The 17,429-nt window shown below is 34.3% G+C and overlaps 1 protein-coding gene across 12 annotated transcripts in view; it reads right to left on the bottom strand.

Moving 5' to 3' along the window:
* LOC124367080 (RNA-binding protein Musashi homolog Rbp6) overlaps positions 1-17,429 on the bottom strand; it is a 1,248,673-nt gene that overhangs the window by 708,460 nt on the left and 522,784 nt on the right. The window lies entirely within an intron of this gene.

The following is a 17,429-nucleotide window of genomic DNA, read 5'->3' as shown; positions in this document are numbered from 1 at the left end:
CAAGCTGTTCAAATAGGTGTCCTACAAGGGTTATTACTGGGACCCATGTTTTATTCCAAAATAATTATCTCCCCACATATCTAGAAGGACTAGATATGCTGACGACACCGTTTAGATACTATCTAAAATTGAAAACGAACTTGATATTACATTGGCCGTTATATAAGTATCTTAAAATACAGAATAAAATTATACTACAACGAGAAGCGCCTACTAAATTAGGTTTCAGCATACCCTAAAAGATCAAGGATCTCAGTAATCATCGAAAACCGAACAAGAAACAACGTTCAGACCAAAGTATTTAAAAAAAACATTGAAAGAAGGCCTTTCAGTGTTTCTTTATTTTTCACAGTTACTCATTCGTTATTATTTCCCAAAGCAACAGAACTGTATTACAAAGGTTATATTTTATGCCTTTGATAGTTAATGCTGTGTTTCTGACAAAGGACAGAGATAATGGTGTCCACAAGAGCAATGAAGAGGTGTTGGCCAAGATTGCAGCTGGACGACGAGCCAGAGCTAAACTGTAAACTAAAGTGATATTAATGTGACAACGACGTCCCCCTGGAACAAGCTGTTAACGTCACATGAACAAAACACCGCGTCTCTTACAAGTGATGCATTCCAAACTTGTATTAAGTACGTTATCTATTTTTAAACTTTGTCAAGAACATAAAATGGAACATTGACACAAAACTGCGCATACAAGTAAGGTGTTCTTTCCAATTAATATCCACTCCCATTCCTCTTTTATCCTTACAGGAATGTCGACTATTCACTAATACTTTTATAAAAATCCCTTTCGTAGAATCAAGTTAATCTCTACGCAGAAGTATAAAGTAAATCTTCCAGGAACTACGTACCTCTGGCTGTCATTTATTTCATCTATTTGAGTTCGTAATAACTCCTTAGAGATCTCTAGTCAGATAAAAGGTGATGCCATCAGTTTTGAAAAATCTATTTCCTGATTCAATTACATCTTGCAAGATATCGTGAGATGGAGTGTAGACTTAGAAAAGCCAGCTTCTGGATTAGTTATTTTGACGAGAATTTTCCCACTTAACATAGCGCGAAAAGGCACTCCTTTAAGTTTGGTGTTAGTCATCGTTTTGCTAGCAATCTGGCAAGTTCTATTTGAAACAAAACCACCCACAAATGAGACACAGTTACCGAACTGCAGCATCACTTCTCGATGCGCATCAAACACTTCTTTGTTAATTAAGATCCAAGTGATCAAGTCCAAAATTGCACAGTGTAGTTTGCACAGTGAACATAAGGAATATGCTTCATTGATAAAATGCACAAGATTTTAATGAGCAAGGGCCGTTCTTTACAACTTCATGATTCTACATGTCCTTTTATCTGTCTACATAGTTACCTTATTATATTTAGGCACCTAGTATACTATAAACTAAGCTTTGAAGCCCTCTATCAAAGACATCTGCGCCTCTGACACTGAGGGGTTAATGGCCGTTTTCGCAACTTCACCATCGTCGAGGAGATAATTTAGAAGCTGGAAAAGCAGAAAATCGTAAGGATTAAAGTCTATATTGCAGGAGATCCAAAACTTCTCAATCGAAAGATCATTTCCCGAGTTTAAACAGCATGGTGAGACCTCACTACGCCGTGGAAGTGGAATATTATCTTTGAGAATAATGACAATAACGATTTGTCAGCATGTCACGTTTATTGTTCTGAACTGGTCGAAGCACCTTAGCACCTTAGCAGTACATAATACACTATCCTTCTTCGTTAAAGGATGGTTCTCGTGGCTTGAAGTCCATCAGCAAAACACCACGCTTGACCCAGAAAACAGTTACCATGATATAGCGGTGTGACGACTTTGCTGTTTCCTTGAGTTCAGGAATGATTCATCTGGTGTGAGATTTCACTCTTCTTTGTCGTAATGAGCCAACAGGTACGATATGGCCATTCATTTTTTTCATGGCTGTGAGAAGTTTGGGTACCCATCGTGACGGCAGTTTTGTGAATTTAGGATTTCGAACACAATTGTATACGGGATAAACAGGAGGAACTTCCTCGAAGAAAGTTTCTTGAACAAATTTAGTTTTATTTCCATTCGCCAAATCTTCAGATGGTCGACTTGTATGCTATGTCGAAAATAGACGAAGACCAATGCCATTCTTGGTATCCTGATCCACTTTGCGCTTTTCATTGTTAATTTCATTATCACCATAAACTTCTCACTTAAAAAATCTGACGATGGCTGTCTGCAACTATATATCTATATATAACTATATGTCTAGTATTGAAGAACTTACACATGTGGAAAATGAAGATTGTTATTTACATCCGCTATTGACACGTTACTGTATGGCTAATATGGGGTTTCTGTTCAAAAAATAAAACAAAGTGAATATTTTTAAATAAGTTCAGCAGCTTTCTATCTGAACTGCCAATAGTCTGCTATCTGAAAAATATTTAAATAAATTTAGTTGGAATTTCAATTACTTGTTCTATCTATGATGTTTGACTTGAGAACATCAAATCATTTAGATTAAAAACCGCAAGTGTATAAATAACTAAATTTATAACTGAACATATTTAATTGTTTGTATTGTATAAATGTAAGGTGCATCTGGAAGTCGGTGAAGAAGTGAGCGAGAAGTTTATCAATAACGACCCAGTAGTTTGGCACTGATCCGCTTATAAAGATTGCATCGGAGCGATCTCAGCGGGTTCAGCTCGTTTCCCTCACTCTGTCCAATTACGTCCGTGCACTTTTTTGAAATTACTTTTCACGAGCCGCGGCAAAATTCAATTATTGTTTTTAGTCTGTCCCCGAAACAATTACAATTTTGTTATGGTATTTTTTAAATTTTAGTGTATACGAGAAATTCTTTCCGTACAGAATGTTCACATAAACTCAATTCAGATGCATTTTGCAACCATTACAAATTCCGTTGACATTTGATTATTGTATCAACTAAAGAACGGTCCTGATAAGATACAGCATGTAAACAAAACTTGCGATTATTACCTGGTTGTAAGTTCAGACTTTAATTACGTGGATCATATTGATATTGCCTTCGAGGATTTTTACTAATACAACCGTTATAAAATGCTTACATTAAAACATAAAACCAATATTTAATACTTTTATTTTTTGTGAGGCATTTCGATATCAAGGATACCTTCTTCAGACACATCACAAAAGTAAACACAAAAAGTAAATTTGATTTAAACAAAACAAAAAATAAAAGTATTAAATATTGGTTTTATGTTTTAATGTAAGTAAGTTATCAGTAACCAATATAAGCTCCATCTACAACTGTTATAAAATGGTTCTATAGATTGCAAATGTTATAAGAGAAAAAAACATTTTATTGAGACAATTAGGTGTCTCATTATGTGTGTTACTGCCGTGTACTTTCTATTATAAGATATAGTTTGTATAACAAATTAGGTACAATCACAGGTCTTATACAATCCAAAGAACACGAAGAAATGATCTTGATCTAAGTAGAGTTTGAGTATTCGAAAGAGCCTTGAGAAATTCCACTCGACCTTTCCTGGATCCTTAATTTTTTGCATACGATAAATATTAAAGTAAATGTAGAAAGCACAAAAAATAACAATAATTTATAAGAGATAAGAGGAAAAGAAATCAACATTTAAAGGCTTGATGAATAAAAATGGTAATTTAAAACATTTAAAAACAGGAAAAATTCCGTAATGTAGTATACAAAAGTGATTCGAATACTTTAAAGTGTTGAATTATTTATATTTTAATTCTATATGTTATATTATTTATTCAATTATACAAACTTTTGTATTTTAAAAAGGTAGTGTTTTCCAAATTTAATGTATACTATAGTAATATCAAGATGGTTTTTACGTGAAATAAATAATACTTAAAACATAAGGCCTAGATGATCGGAAAATATGATGTAAGCACCTATTTATTTAACTATCAGAATATGATATAGTTGTCAGTAGAAGAAAACATTTTTTATTTCAACTAAATCTATAATGCGTTCTTGTATAACATTGGCACGTCTAGTAAAATGCCAGTAACAATATCAAACTAAAAATCATCCTCAGCTATATGGTAGTTTGAGATCGTTTCTTATGCGTCGAAATATATGTTTTTATTTACCTTGTATCTTATTTTTGGCAGTTGCCAGACCTGGAGTTCGTGTTGTGAATGGAGGCAGCATCAGGATTGCCAACAAACAACTGCCATTGTGACTTTCCTCTATTGTCCAAACTGACAATACTCATAATACCCTAGATATCTCACCCAGTGAACATGACTAGAAATATAAGTAATTTAGTTTTTATTATTTTCAAAGCTCACTGCGTTATTCACTTTACTTAATATTTGTTTGGTGTCATTGCAAATCCAGATTGTATTGCAATCAGACATTTTATTTCATCCTCCTTGATTCCACGTTGTGGTTTATTTAATATTTAATAACAAACAACCGATACACTTTGGACTAAAAATAGGTATTAGAATATTTTTTATTTATTGGGAAAATCTGTTGAAATTGTAAGAAAAAGTTATTAGCAATACATCGAAGAGCTAAAAATGAATTTTTCCCAGCCCATCTAACATTTTATGCAGATAAATTTTATATTTTACCAAATTAAATAGGCCTAATATTCTTTCGTTACACTCAAAAATAAATTTGTCTTCACAAGAATACATAGTATTCCCTAAAAACTATTATTAATTAATTATTGTAAAATGTGCAATATTTTAAATTACAATAAATATGATATTTAGTGGAGTTAAAGTATTATCTCTTGAGGGTCATTGAATTTTACACTTTATTATTAGCTTTCGTTTGAAAAAGAACTGCCTTAATTAAATAGACAGTGTACAATTTATATATGAGCCTTTTTTAATAGGATCTCATAGGCCTAACTTTTTATCATAATACATTTTTAAAGTAGGATAAATGTTTATCTTAACGCATTAACATGATAAATTATCTTTACCTATAGTCATTATATACTGTAAAAAATGTTTGAAATTGAATTAGAAACTATTATTCTGCCTAACGTTAACATACATTTGAAAATGTGTAGAAAAACTAGATGTTTAATAATATAATGTCTATTGAATACGAGTTACTCATTAACAATGTGAACTACGCGAAAAAACTATAAAAATAATTTCACTTAATGAATATTCATGAACAATGTACATTATCTAATATACTACTGGAGAAAGTAGGAGGACATAATGAAAATATCCAGTGGAAATTACCGACCGCACGAGATGGGTAATGTTAACCAGTAACTAAACTGATATTAATATGATGTCACGATGTTGCCTTGGGTCAACATTTGATGGTACATGAATAAAGTACCATGTTTGCCTCAAAAACCAAGCTTAAGAGATACGTTCTTTACACTATTACATTAACTAAGTGGAACGTAAATAAATTATTAACCTGCGAGAAGTTGCGCCCCTAGCATTCCCGCGGCGTGGCGGGTCGCGCGTATAGGAAAAATCTAACATTTCTGTAGCTAAATATGACTTGCTAAATTGTAATCATAAGTGAGCAAAAAAGACTACAATTCTGACATTTGGAGTCAATTTAGTTTATTGAATTCAAATATTAAAATTCTTAGCTTTAGAGTATAAAAACGGCCAAAATTACAAATGCCGGAAGAATTTGGCTGAGAGGAAGGTTGTGCAACGGAAGTGTAAACCATTTCTCAACATGAAAGGTTTTCCCAGTTGTTTTTCTTGCCAGCTTATGAATATTTCTACTGATCCCTGCATCTAGAGACGAATATAAGACAGGTACTGAGTGTTAAGTGGTCTCTCTGCTGAGAAGTTCCAGGATCAGCGTCCTGATGGGTGTGTGTTCGTAGCTTCTTCCAGAACATTCTGTACGGGTTCTTCGTCGTCTGACTGCTCCGTGTTTGTTTCTTCTTCTCGATGCTCACAATCAGCGTCCGTGTTGGACCCATTCCTGTGTTATAAAGGTAACATTCACTAGAACGTTCTTCCATGTATGTTTTCGTCTTTGTCGTTCATCGTGGAATAGAACTCTTCAAAAGAATTAATATTCACTCATAAACACGTACACACAATAAAAAATTAAATTAATCACGCGTCTGTTAGATTCAAACTAACATTTTACGACCCGCCAGATATTCCCCACCCCCTCACACCTTACACACAGCGTTTACCACTCGCTTTATATATAAACGTAGGTAATTGTACAATAGAAAGCATAATTCAAAGATCAGGGTCATCAGACGGGAAATAAAAAAAATCCTACACGACTGAAAACGTTATATTTGATCTCATAGCGTGTCCTCTAGCTGTTTATAAAGTACATAATACGTAAGCTTGTTTATTTTTCAAACCTCACTTTATATATAAACGTAGGTAATTATACCATAGAAAGCATAATTAAAAGATCAAGGTCATCAGACGGGAAATATAAAAAAATCCTACACGACTGAAAACGTTAGATTTGATCTCATAGCGTTTCCTCTAGCAGTTTATAAAGTACATAATACGTAAACTTGTTTATTTTTCAAACATAATTTTATAACAATATTTATAATAAAATAATAGAATATTCATATTTATTTCAATTTTTCACTGAATTTTCACATTTATAAAAATATCCCAGTGTACAGTAAAAGGTATGTTTAAATTAAAAATTAGAATACTGAGGATATGTTATTATTTTGCATTTTGAAAATGTAGAATACAAAATGTGGACACCATTACACAATTGTTAACAAATGCAATAAACAGAGTTTTGTTACATACAATATAGATTACGTTCGTATGTTTAGTTTTCTGTGTCTGTTGATGGCGTTGACAAACTTGAACTTGAACCAATGTCCACAAAACTTTACGGTTACAAATTATTTCTTGTGTATCTTACTATTTAAATATATATTTCTAGATATTAAATGAAGTGATGGATTCATAATCAATATTGTGCAGTAAGAAGATGAAACCACACGGAAAACGTAATGAGTTGGTTTGTTGAGGAGGTAGGAATAGTTGTACAGTCTCACCTCAAACTCCCTGCAGTAACAAGGTTGTTCGACGCACAAGTGGCCTGGGGGATTCAATTATACGACAACATGTTAACCGTGTATTATGCTACCGAGGGACACTTGGCTGCAGTACAGAACCCTGTCGTCGTCCAAGCCTCCGCTGAGCTACCAAATTTACTACACTACAAAATTACGAATCTGAACGAAACGTTTACAGTTGATTCGTTGTGGCATTACTGTATAAAAAAACTGATAATGCAGTTTAATAACTTTTCATTAGCTGTGCTTTATTGTGAACAGATGCTTTGAAACTCCTCTAATAAAGTTATTGGGTTTGAATCCAAAATGGATGACCTCCAAATTGCTACAATATAGAATTGTAGCATGATTTCCTTCAGTGAAAGATTAAGTCTGTAGATGGTAGTGCATCATATATTAGGATAAATTGTCCTTTCTTAATCTATTCATACGTGGGGGTCTTTGTATATCAGTTGTATATCTAAAATAAATTTTGTATAACACTTTATAATTTATATTTCAATATGGAGAGTTTGTGAAGGTTAAAATGATTTTTTGGGAATTGGCCATCAATCAGTGATACAAAATATCAGTAACACCACGTTTCGATACCTGTCATCTAATATCTTCCTCAGGGAAGTAACTAACCAAATAAATCGTACTAAAGCATTGAGAACACATCTAAACATCTTCACAATGTCTCGAAAACACGCAATTAGTAAAACACTGATCATAAGCTGAATTAACTATAGAGGTCACAACAACTCTACTCGTAGTAACCAACTATTAACAACTAATAGTAACCAATAGTAAATGGCGATCGTCACGACAGGAACAATATGGCGGTAAAATGGACTGTGCATGGTGGAGGATAATTGGCAAATTATACTGTAAACCAGGTGAAAAGGTATTTTCATTGTCTCATCAGTTGCACAACTGTATTTTAGTGTAGGTATCGCGTGATGCCGAGACTATGTAAAGACTTTGAGCTATTTCGTCGCTGACTTTTTTGGATCTCTTCAGATGAATCCAGATTCCAGGAGTCACATTCCAGGCGCTGCAGTAAAAGGAAGGTGAACTGGAGCTAAACTCAACATTCACATCGAATCAACCCTTTCCATCATAGCTGCGTTATGGGAAGGTTATACCTACGCTGTCCAACATAGAATTCTGTTGCTCCACCGCGCTTAGATGTCATGTCTAAAACATCGGTAGTGCACACAATTGTGCATCTGATGAGACAATGAGACTACCTCTTCATCTAAATTACACTATATTTTGCACTCTATGTGTCTCTGTTGTCCAAACTATATAAAGAGTCAATTGAGATTTTTCGTCGCCGACCTTTAGTGGGATCCATTTAGACGAACATGACTCTCCAGGAGTCGAGTTTCAAATTTCAGACGCTGCACTAAGAGAAAAGTGAACTGGAGTTTAATGCGACCTTCACGTTGAATCAACCCTTACCCACCATAGCTGCGTTATGTTCTTAAAATCCGTTTGGTAATTTGCTACCATATTATTTCTGCCTTGATGATCGATATTTACTACACGCCAATTGTCAGTTGTCGATGGTTGGTTATAGCGAAGGGGAGATATTGTGTCCTATATTCATTATTTCAGTACAAAATAGTGTGTTTTTACTATGGGCACTATTTAGATATAGTGATCATGGAGAATTTACATTTTTTGAGACTCCTTATTTAGGCGTTGGCTTTATTTGTTTATTTATACATAGATTGTAGTTATATGAGGTTCGTTATCTACCAGGAAGAAATCAAATTGCAGATCTTTTTTTAAGGAGAAGCCGGATCGCCTTTTAAGCCTTACTCTGTCCATCCTCATGGGCTACTGGCCTGTGCGAGGATCTTATCAAACAGAATAAGGGGGAGAGTCGATACAGTACAAGGTCGATGGTACTCATAACAAGTGCAACGGTCACAGACAGGATTCGAACCTGCGCTATCTGTAACTCAGACTCAAAGTCGAACGTCTTGGACCGCTCGACCATCGGCACTCCCAGATCTCGAACTGTAGTATTATTAATTGTTTTTAGCACTGAACGTAACGTTTAATACATTACCCAAGAGTATGTTTTAATTCCAAATTACCTATAAAATACATCACCGATTAGATCTCTTGTAAAATCTTTTAGCACCTCCACTTAGGCGCTAAAAGGAACGATTTCGAACATCCGCGAATCTTGGACAAGTCGCTTTGCCGCCGAGATGTAATGCCAATGTCGCTGTTGAGAAGCGAAGCCGCTAGTGTCCCGTCCCTAGGGTCCAATAGCAGAACAACTTACGTCTCACGTAAACCGCCCCCGCACCCCGCACTCCCCGCTACATCTTCGCCGTGATTTATCTCTGCCACACATCAACATTGCCCTTTACGGCGGAACAGCTTCTGGTCAGGGCGGGAGAAATTATTGATGTAAAATATAACATTATAGTCGAAGCATACTTTTAGATGTTTCCTGTTCTACATGAAATATTGTTCAATGGTTATGAAATGACACGATTTATTTTTTATTTTACAGTTTTTGTTTTTCAATTTTTTCATCAAGTATATACGTATAATTATTGTTAAACAATGAATTATTAGATTGTTAAACAATGTCAAGATGTATGTATTATCGTATAATCGTTAAGTATTCATTTAAAATATTTAGAAATAAATCTAATACGATAAGCTATTCCATTTTTTCAGTTGCTCATATATTAAGAAACTAATTTACCGCCAAGTAAGAAGTCATATTTGAACGCTTTTTCATTTATACTGAACAAACCCGATTCCGAAGTTGTGTTTATCACGTGAGGAGATAATGGAATTGGTTTTGTCCTTGCTTAAATTTGACTTTCACGTCTATAGCTCATTTCATTTTCGAGACGTCCTGTGACGAAATATCATAGCGAACACACAAACACACAGAACAAAACTATTTATATCCCCCTGGCAGACAATAACATTTTGTCAGTCTATGGAGGAGTAGGCTTCAATGACGCTCACAAAATTCCGTGGTTGGACATGCATCATGATTGAAATATAATTCTTTCTTAGTAGATGAATTCCGAAAGTAAAAGATACTTTTGAACATTCACATTTTTTTTTAAATCTAGTTGCGTTTCAACTTAAATTCTACACACCAAAAGATGGTGTTGTACATGATGGGGTGTTGTTATACTGCGTGCATTTTTATGTCAAATGAAAAAACCTCTTATTATTGTACTCGGCTTTTCCAAAAATATATTTATTCTGCTATTTTCTCATTGCCACCATGGTTACCCATAGGACCAATTTAATAATGTTCGCTAACGCTCAGTGAAATTCCATGTAGGTACTGACATGCACTAACTTCAAACTTAATTCTGTCTAAATATAAATAAATGTTCAAGCAAAATTTCAAGTCCATATGTCAGTTTCTTTTCGAGATATCTTACGGCCCGACAGACAGTGAGACAGAAATGAAAATTTCAAACCTACGAGTGACATGCTTCGCCAACGCTCAGCCAATAACATATTCGGTTGTAGTTCATTGCTGTAATTTAATGTTCATGCAGAATGATGCAACAGCAGGAGTGTTCGCCCAGTGTCATTTTACATGGAGAGAATCCATCATACCATAATTAATCTCGGGTCTGGCAAAGACTCGACACCCAAACTGTTTAGCTAATACTGCACGTAGTCCGGTCGCTAATGTTGTACGTGGTACGTTAATACTATAATATGGATGTCGTTACGTTGTCATGGGCATTAATACCACCCACTAAAACTCAAAGAGTAATACTTCACGTATAAATATATATTTTCAAATTAACTCCAATAATCCTCTACTCTTTGTTTCATTTTAATGTTGAAGAGGATGTTTTAAATGAGGATAACTTTAGATATTTGTCACCATTAAAGTAAAAATAAACATAGAATATATTACATTTCAAAAAATTGAAAACATCCATCTTCTTCAGGAGTAAAAATACTGAAACTAATATAAGATTAAACTTACATACAAAATAAAACTAATCAATGTATTGAAAGGAACCCGCCGTAGTCAAACTTTGCAACCAAAAGAACATATAACTGAAAATTCAAAGCGTTCAGGAAAAAAAACAATTTTACTGCACAACACCTTCATTCCTTACCAACGCACAAAACGTGCTATACGCACTAGTGGAGGTGGGAGACCGTTTTAATTTTTCAAACATGATCTCAAGGATTGTTATACCCGAAGAAGTTATACTTGCCATTGCTTTAAACGTAATATTCAATTTGTTGTAGCATCTACTATGAACAATTTTATGCAACATTTTGGATTATAAATTGTGTCATGAACCTTGCGTATGACACCCTCATCACCTAGCGGTAAAAAATATGAGGGTGTGCCCCCTGAGCACCCATTATATACGCCCATGGATTTAGTGTATCATAATGTTGTCATAATAAATAGAAATAGCCGATGTCATTACTTGAAATTTAACCTACATCTCCTAGCTGTAATAAGCATTTTTGTGGGAGAAAGGAGAAAAATGTTGTGAACTTTTCCACCTTTCAGCCACTGCCACCAAATAGGATACAGTACAGGTCGAGTATAAACAATAACGAGGCATGAAACAGAGTTATAAAAAAGTCCGAGGTATTATCACAACTTGTTTCCACCGAGATAATGTAATCCAGGAGCACGCAGTCCGACCCGGGTGCGGAAGCTCCAACGACTTGTGGAGCTGGGAGAATTGTGGGGTCGCAGGGTGCGGGGTGGGTTGCAGGAAGGGGGGGAGAGTAATGTGGGTACTGTTACCTGAGAGCTGTGTTCAATGTTGTAACTTGACCCGTGTTACAAGCGAAATACTCCTAGAGCTGTCTTGAACGTTTAACACCTAACGTGTCTCCCTAACTGATTTACCGAGAAAAAACATGTGTTACCCGCGACTGGAAATCAGTAAAATAGGATTTGCACCGAGTTTTAAATAAAAAGTTAAATAATGGACTCTTACTCGCTTTCAAAAAGTGAAAAAGTCTACTATGAGACAATGTGTTCTACGTATAATGTACCAAGAGTACAGTACATATATTTTCGTATTGAATTTTTATTGTTCCTCGTATTTGTAAACGATTTTTTGGACTGAGTTTCAGTATAAGTGGTTTTAACATTATTTTGTACTCTGCTCAGGCATTGTAATCTATTAAGTAAATCTTTTAATGATTGCATACAGATGTATAAATATATTTAGTATGTGTTAAGAAATATCTGTATGTGTATTTATTTGCATTTTAAATATAAATTAAACATTATATACATAACTTAATATTTGGAAACGCCTGCGTGAGCTTAAGAACTAAGGTCTTTACTAAATAAGCAATTATTTGATTAAATAATCACTTACATTTAAATTGTCAGTTGTTAAAATAAATTATAAATGAACAAACGATTTAATTGTGTGTACATTTCGTGGGATTCAATATCCACATAATTAAGGAAACATAAATAGCATAAATAACAATATAAAAAATGTAAAATAAATAATAAACAATATACTGTATACACTTAATTGGTAAAACTTTAATTCCGAGGAGTTTTAGTTTATGGAATCAGTTATAAACAAACATGTTTCACATATTTAAAAACCTGCGATACTTCAAACTCGCTCTGAAGATACATCTGTCAACAGATATTAAACCAAATCTGGCAGAGCCTGCAATGTATAACCGTTTATGTTTGGTGAGTGGAGAGGTTCGTTTAATCAGCGATTAATATGTCTTCTTTATCGCAGACTGCAAAACCTTTCATAATGTAATGCTTTCTTCTTTGTTGAAGTTATTTTCCTTCTTGAATGTTTCTACGGATTCCCCTATTATTCTTGTATAAAAGTGTGAAGGTTTTGCGACTAGTTTTGTTTTGACGAACACTATTGAACTCCTTAGTAATTTTTGTGCTAAACAGTGTAAACCTTTTGATTATGTAAATGCTTTCCTCTTTATTGAAGTTATTTTCCTTCTTGAATATTTCTACGGATTCCCCTATTATTCTTGTATAAAAGTGTGAAGGTTTTGCTACTAGTTTTGTTTTAACGAACACTATTGAACTCATAGTTTCTTTGGGTGCTAAACAATGTAAACCTTTTGATTATGTAATGCTTTCCTCTTTGTTGAAGTTATTTTCCTTCACGAATATTTCTACGGATTCCCCTATTATTCTTGTATAAAAGTGTGAAGGTTTTGCTACTAGTTTTGTTTTAACGAACACTATTGAACTCATAGTTTCTTTGGGTGCTAAACAATGTAAACCTTTTGATTATGTAATGCTTTCCTCTTTGTTGAAGTTATTTTCCTTCACGAATATTTCTACGGATTCCCCTATTATTCTTGTATAAAAGTGTGAAGGTTTTGCTACTAGTTTTGTTTTAACGAACACTATTGAACTCATAGTTTCTTTGGGTGCTAAACAATGTAAACCTTTTGATTATGTAATGCTTTCCTCTTTGTTGAAGTTATTTTCCTTCACGAATATTTCTACGGATTCCCCTATTATTCTTGTATAAAAGTGTGACAGTTTTGGGACTAGTTTTGTTTTGACGAACACTATTGAACTCTCAGTATTTTTTTGTGCTAAACAGTGTAAACCTTTTGATTATGTAATGCTTTCTTCATTGTTGAAGTTATTTTCCTTCTTGAATGTTTCTACGGATTCCCCTATTTATCTTGTATAAAAGTGTGAAAGTTTTGCGACTAGTTTTGTTTTTTGACGAACACTGTTTGAACTCTTAGTATTTTTTGTGCTAAAACAATGTAAACCTTTTGATTATGTAATGCTTTCTTCATTGTTGAAGTTATTTTCCTTCTTGAATGTTTCTACGGATTCCCCTATTTATCTTGTATAAAAGTGTGAAGGTTTTGCGACTAGTTTTGTTTTGACGAACACTATTGAACTCTTAGTATTTTTTGTGCTAAACAGTGTAAACCTTTTGATTATGTAATGCTTTCCTCTTTGTTGAAGTTATTTTCCTTCTTGAATATTTCTACGGATTCCCCTATTATTCTTGTATAAAAGTGTGAAGGTTTTGCGACTAGTTTTGTTTTGACGAACACTATTGAACTCTTAGTATTTTTTGTGCTAAACAGTGTAAACCTTTTGATTATGTAATGCTTTCCTCTTTGTTGAAGTTATTTTCCTTCACGAATATTTCTACGGATTCCCCTATTATTCTTGTATAAAAGTGTGACAGTTTTGGGACTAGTTTTGTTTTGACGAACACTATTGAACTCTTAGTATTTTTTGGGTGCTAAACAGTGTAAACCTTTTGATTATGTAATGCTTTCTTCTTTGTTGAAGTTATTTTCCTTCCTCTTGAATATTTCTCTACGGATTCCCCTATTATTCTTGTATAAAAGTGTGAAGGTTTTGCGACTAGTTTTGTTTTGACGAACACTATTGAATTCTTAGTCTTTTTTGTGTGCTAAACAATGTTTGATGCTTCCACGTTTATGGATTTGTATGCCTAATATGTTCGCAAATTCGTGTTCAATGTTGAATTAAAATATACTGAACGAAAACTACGTGGCATTTTGTAGACTTCGCATTTAAACTAGCATTAAGTAACTCTAAAATCTAAAATGTTTAAAGTTTGTTTCTGACGATGGACTGCGAAAGAAACGGGGTTTTCACAGATATTTGCCATTGTTGTGATCCCAGAGAGTTATGTGTTTGGTTAGTCCACCTGAGGAAGAGATCAGAGAGCACATCTTGAAACTGACGAACGATGGCAAAAGTCAGGAAGAATCCTGTTTCCTTCATAACATAATATTGAGCGATTAGTAGATTCCTTAAATATGTTAATACTTTCATTGCAATAGTCTACAAATACGGTGTACAGTACAGTCACAGATAAACTCATGCAAAGACAGAACGTAATCTTAGCAAACACGTTGACTGTACTTATTGACAATTTGGGATTTTCACTTTTCGTCAAAACTACACACGTGAAAACTATATTTAAAACAGCAGAATTATTAGAAGACAAATGAGACGTACAACCGGAAATGCTTGTAATTGTCAGAGCAAAATATGTCATCAATTGTCAGAGTTAGCTCCGTACCATGTGTAGGAACCACGAATTAATGGCGGTGTTTATGGAAATTAATCACTCGCACGCACGCAACTACACAGTACCATGTAACGGTGAGGGGACAATGTATATTGTGGCGTAGCCACTGTAGGTGACATGCAACATGTGTCCAATCGTGTTACATATACATTACCGGAACCGGAGTTAACTGCCACAACTGCTCCGTTTTTGTGCATTCTCGTTTTAAGAATCTTGCTGACCAAGATCGAACAGACAAACGTCTTAAGTTTCCAAAGTTCTGCCGTCTGTGAGTTCGGTCGAGTCTTTATCCGCTGACTGGACTGTGGCAAAAAGCTCTTCTATCTGATGAGGGATACCAGAAATGTTATTAGTACAGACACGGTGCACTGTATCGGTACAAAGCTTGTTTTTCTTGAACTCGATTACGGAATCTCTCCTAGGAAAAAGAATCTATCGACCGCCACGCTAGGTAAAGGTCGAATTTAAAAATAAGAAAATATGATCATTTATTTCTCAAACTATACCGTTTCTAACTTTATATGTTTAAAATAGACAGTAAGACACATAAATAATAGTTATTGTTAGACAACTAGATCAAAAGACAAAGGATTACATCCTGGTTTTCTTGATAGAGATCGAAATGGGATGGTATCTTCATATCGACAAGGTTAGGCTAAACAGATGAAACGATGATATTTTTATACTTTACTCAAAAAGGGAAAACAATGGTTTTTAGTGGGCAGCCTCATTGCAGTCTTTAAGAAATCGACAGGTCATTGTTAAAATCCTGTACATCTGTGCGATATTTTTGACAGAGAGATTCTAAGGATTTGGAACTTGTTATATAGGTTCTATTTCTTACAAGGAAAAACTATATCAATATTGGGGACAAATGGTCAAAATGCAGGAAAGGGCAAAACGACCACGTCCTCAGTATGATCACTTCCCTGTTCATAATTTTATCACAATTTTCCTCGACTATTTCACAATGGCCATTTCCGTGTTATTGATATTTACCTAACGATATATTGAATGTCCTTTATTATAAAATAATTGAGAAATCGCGAAGTTAGATGACACATAAATAAATGTTTAAACTGCGTAAGCTAACCGTAAACGGACCAATTATTAATCTAAAATTGATGACTTTCAGTCTTTGTGTACAGCTATATGAGGATGATATAAATATTATTTATGTATCTGACTTCGGTTTTAGGTGTGTATAGCTAAGAAAAACATGATCTGAGAAAAAAAGGAACTTTTATATTTTAAGAATTTTTTTATATCCTCCCACCAATTTTGACTTCCAACAAATTGGAGTGGCTGACGATACATACCGTTCTAATGAGAAATTCTTCTTAAGACTTCAAGAAAAACAAGTTTGTGAACTTAAAATATTCATATTTGCAATATATCAATTTTCCTACATGGAACAGGTCAACCACCAGAGCTACGGGGTCTGCACAGTATTGTGAAGTTCGTTCACCAATCCACTTTTTAAGAGTTGTAAGTTATTATATTAAAAGGGTTAGTATTTTATGTACTCTTTCTATGTGTCATGCCTATAAACAAAATAATTCAGTGTACATAAACATTTAAACAAACTGAGTTCCACAGCAGTGTAGATACTGAAAATGACAAGTCCATCGAATCTTTTGGTTACAATCATCCGAGTCGAAAAACAAAATCAGCACTGATCAGCTGTGTAAAATTTAGTTAAAACCCCAAACGATTTCATATTCTCAACTTTTGATGCTCTTGCTCAATAATGTTGAGGCACAAGCTATTAAAGTTGGATTATGTAAGTTGTCTACAAATAGTCCCAAAATTTCGCTTGTTAAAAACCGCAAATGTGGGTAAAATTATTAAACTCGTCGTCTCAGCCACCATGGACCCCACAGTGGAATAACAAGCTATCATGTGACAAAATACTTTCCCTCTCTTAGTCCAACTGCTCAGTCTGTATCGCAAGCATCCTAACAGTGCCAAGTAGTGAACTTAAGGAATTTTATTGAGTAGCCTAGGGCAGCTTCTTAACCCAGAGGTCACGGATTCGATTTCCAGGAGATATCAACACAAATTTACAATTGTACTTTGACCGTTTCTCCTATAATATACCCTTCATACGCTCCACGAAAAATAGAATTGACGTTGATAAAATCCCTAAAAACAGGCAATCTGTGTGCGTTACTAAAAATATTGCAAAAATTAAGCATAAACCACCACATTTTTCATCGTAATAAACAAACTGACGGTCCTTAAGGAAGGAAGTACAATGCAAAAGGTGAAACGTGTGGCATGTACAGAGTATCCGGCATGTATATTTGC

The sequence above is a fragment of the Homalodisca vitripennis genome, chromosome 8 (genome assembly GCF_021130785.1).
Source record: "Homalodisca vitripennis isolate AUS2020 chromosome 8, UT_GWSS_2.1, whole genome shotgun sequence".
Classification (NCBI taxonomy): Eukaryota; Metazoa; Arthropoda; class Insecta; order Hemiptera; family Cicadellidae; genus Homalodisca; species Homalodisca vitripennis.
This window is presented reverse-complemented; position numbering and strand designations above follow the sequence as displayed.